Below are 4,169 nucleotides of genomic sequence, written 5' to 3'. Positions count from 1 at the left end.
ATTAAAATGCCAAATAATTTAATCCGATTTTCATTTCGGGCCCGAATCCCGTTCGGCCCAAAATACCCGGTTGTGACTATACCGCGCCAACCTGTCAGAACACACCTGAAAAGACAACACAGGCATACTATATAATAATATAGTTCTATTAAGCACGTAATTAAATTAATCTCATCGTTTTACCCTTCTCGGGTCATAATTACCAAAATTCCCCTTGCTCACCAATGGGTCTTAACATATTAAAATTCATATTAATTCACATATATTGAACTATATAATAATATAATTCCTCTATTATTCATAATTATATAATTAGGGTTTTGCTAATCCTTTTCTTAATTTCGGGTATTACAATTACCCCCTCCTTATAGAAATTTCGTCCCGAAATTTACCTGAACAACTCTGGATATTTCTGTTGCATATCCGTCTCGAGCTCCCAGGTTGCCTCTTCTACTTTACTGTTCTTCCACAGTACTTTCACCAGTGCCACAGTCTTGCTTCTCAAGACTTTCTCTCTTCTATCAAGTATCTGCACTGGTTGTTCCTCGTATGATAAGTCCGGTTGTAGTTCCAACGCTTCATAACTCAGAACATGGGACGAGTCTGAGACATACTTCCGAAGCATTGAAACATGAAACACATTGTGTACAGCTGCCAGCGCTGGGGGCATAGCCAACCTGTACGCTACTTGCCCTATCCTCTCAAGGATTTCAAAAGGTCCAATGAACCTTGGGCTAAGTTTCCCTTTCTTCCCAAAGCGTTTTATTCCTTTCATTGGAGATATTCGGAGAAATACCATGTCTCCGACCGGAAAATCAATGTCTCGATGATAACTCTAAGATTTAGAGTTATTTTCATATCTTTAAGCTTGAATTTAATGTGAATTGTGGAGCAATTAATGTTTATATTGTGTAATTGTGTCTAGTTTGTTGTGTCTTTGTAATAAATGGAAGTGTGTGTGTTAGTAAGTGTTAAATAGACTTATGTTATTGTTTTTATGTGTTTTAAGCAAAAAAAATACAAGAATAGGTATTTGAAAATGTTTGGGACAAGGAGAAAAAGGAGCAGGAAAATGATTATTGCTGACTGGCATTGCTGTAGCAATCATCGCGTAGCAATTTGTCAGCCCAGTAAGTTTATTTTGGCAGATAGTCCAGCTGGCTTTAATGAAAAGAAAAACGAGCTGAGGTGGCGGAATTTGGCTATTGACTCAACAAACATGTGGAAAATGAAGGACAAGTGGGTGATGATTGGGATTTCCAATTAGGGTAAACTTTGGTACCCTAATTGGGGAGCAAAAAGAAAAAGAGGGGAGGAATTAAGAGTGGTGGCTGCACCTGAAGAGAGTACGAAAAATACAGCAGAAAAGGTTTTCTAAGTACAAAGAAAGAAGTGAGTACAAAGAAGAAGAAGATTGAGAAGAAGGAGAAGAAGGCAACATTCAAAGAAGGATTTGAGCTCAACACTCATCTCCCTTGCTCTCCACTTCGTTTTGTATCATTTTCTTCTCTTTAAGTTTTTCTTTAACTTCATGAACAATACATTTTCTGGTTTTGAGTTTCTAATTTCAGCTATGAACTAAACTTTTTGAGACTTGGGTGGTTATAAACCCTTGTATGGACTAGTGTTTTGGCTTTGCAATGATGAAGTAATCTTGTCTTTGTTCAATTAGATGTGATGAAATGTTGAATGAATGTTAATTTTTGGCCATTTTTAACATTTAGCAAGCTAGATCTTACTTGGAAAAGCAAGACCTAGTTGAACTCCTCTAATTGATGCATGATTTTTACCTTTTCTTTTAGGTATTAATTAGTAGTGAAATAGGAATATTTTGCTACCATGTATAACTAAGGATTTGATGCTTTATTGGGCTATTTGTGATCTAAACTGATGTAGGAATGCATTGTGAGATTATGAATGGTTATTTGCAAGTTTTGGAAAAAGCTTGCTGGTTTTTGTTGAAATTTGTTAACTCTGCCAGGATTGCTAAATCATTGCTGGGTCATTGCTATATCAACTGGGACATACAAGTGGAAACTAATCACCCAAGTCTAATTTCCAAATCTGAAATTACCACCATTTTAATCACTTTTAGTTTCTTATTTTTAGTTTATTTAGTTTAAAAAATTAGTTCTCAAGTTTAGATTCAAGGCTATAAATTTTTCTCGTGAATTAATGTGTGACTTTATTTTATTTTTATTTGAAATTCTTGGAATTACTTTTAGTTGATTTAACATTATTTAGTAAAAAGTCCCTGTGGAGACGAACTTTGATTACTTATCATTGTATTACTTGTTTGTGATTGTGTACACTTGCGCAATTATAAAGCAATAGAATTTTCACAACAAGTTTTTGGCGCCGTTGCCGGGGACTTTAAGTTCTAAATTTTGTTTTATCAACTAATTGACATTCTAAGAATTTTTGTGCTTTTAATCTTGCTGGTTTGTCTTTGACATCTCGGGTATCTATAGTGTATGAACCAACAAGAGGACTTTGAACTTGCTCCTATTGACCCCGAGATTGAACGCACATTCCGAAGAAGAAGAAGGGTTCAAAAGGCTATGGGCCGAGACATCATGGCTGAGAATTTTGATGATGATGGGGTTGCTCCACAAATTGTTAATCCCATCATATTGGCAGATGATCGAGCGAGGGCTATAAGGGAGTATGCAGCCCCCATGTTTAATGAGCTCAATCCAGGCATTGTGAGGCCTGAAATACAAGCACCGCAGTTTGAGCTCAAGCCAGTGATGTTTCAAATGCTCCAAACCGTGGGGCAATTCAGCGGGATGCCAACTGAGGATCCTCACCTCCATCTCCGTTCATTTTTGGAGGTGAGTGATTCTTTCAAGATCCAAGGAGTGAGTGAAGAGGTGTTAAGGTTGAAGCTATTCCCATTCTCACTACGAGACCGAGCTAGATCATGGCTCAACACTTTGCCTCCGGATTCTGTGACCAATTGGAATGACCTTGCTGAGAAGTTTTTGAGGAAATACTTTCCTCCTACTAGAAATGCAAAATTCAGAAGTGAGATCATGTCTTTTCAGCAACTTGAAGATGAGTCCACAAGTGATGCGTGGGAGAGGTTTAAGGAACTTTTGCGAAAGTGTCCACATCATGGCATTCCACATTGTATTCAGATGGAGACTTTTTATAATGGCTTGAATGCAGCTTCTCGAATGGTGTTAGATGCATCGGCCAATGGTGCTATTTTGTCGAAGTCTTACAATGAAGCATTTGAGATTTTGGAGACCATTGCAAGTAACAACTACCAATGGTCCAACACTAGAGCTCCAACAAGTAGAAAAGTGGCGGGAGTCCTTGAGGTAGATGCAATAACGGCTTTGACAGCTCAAATGGCTTCCATGACGAATGTTTTGAAGAATTTGAGTATTGGGAACGCTAAAAATATTCAACCAGCTGCTGCCATTCAAAGTGATGATGTCTCATGTGTGTTTTGTGGAGAAGGGCATGTGTTTGAGAAGTGTCCATCTAATTCGGAGTCCGTTTGTTACATGGGAAATCAGAATTTTAATAGGAACAATGGGGCATTCTCAAACTCTTACAATCAATCTTGGAAGAATCATCCTAATTTGTCTTGGGGAGGTCAAGGAGCAAGCTCAAGTACCGCACCAGCCCAAGGAAGACAAGCATATCCACCGGGTTTTTCACAACAACCCCGACATTCACAACATGCTCAAAATGCCCAACCAAGCTCTTTGGAGAGTCTAATGCGGGATTATATGGCCAAAAATGATGCGGTGATACAAAGTCAAGCTGCCTCTCTTCGAAACTTAGAGTTGCAACTTGGACATTTGGCCAATGAATTAAAAGCTAGGCCGCAAGGTTCTTTGCCTAGCGACACGGAAAATCCAAGGAGGGATGGGAAGGAACAATGCAACGCCATTCAGCTAAGGAGTGGCAAGAATCTGAAAAATTCTGAGGAGGAAATAAAGGGTAGTGGGGAGCCCACTTCAATCCAAAACGACGAAAAATTGAGTAAAAAAACTGCCCAGGAAATTGCTGATACCAGACCAGTTGATACAGCATCGGGTCAGCAACCTGACAGTCAGCAATCCGCACCAGTATGTTCTAGTCCTAAACCACCCCTTCCATTTCCTCAAAGATTTCGGAAACAGCAGCAAGATGGACAATTTAGGAAGTTTTTG

The 4,169-nt window shown here is 38.8% G+C and overlaps 1 non-coding gene across 1 annotated transcript; it reads right to left on the bottom strand.

The window, feature by feature from the left end:
• Window positions 1-3,017: 3,017 nt before the first annotated feature.
• Window positions 3,018-3,124, bottom strand: LOC133033835 (small nucleolar RNA R71). Its single transcript, XR_009685896.1, has one exon. It is a non-coding gene; the product is annotated as a small nucleolar RNA R71 (small nucleolar RNA).
• Between the last annotated feature and the right edge of the window lie 1,045 nt (window positions 3,125-4,169).

The sequence above is a fragment of the Cannabis sativa genome, chromosome 1 (assembly GCF_029168945.1).
Source record: "Cannabis sativa cultivar Pink pepper isolate KNU-18-1 chromosome 1, ASM2916894v1, whole genome shotgun sequence".
NCBI classification, from domain to species: Eukaryota; Viridiplantae; Streptophyta; class Magnoliopsida; order Rosales; family Cannabaceae; genus Cannabis; species Cannabis sativa.
Note: the sequence above shows the minus strand (reverse complement) of the source record. Positions and strands in the feature narration are given on the sequence as shown.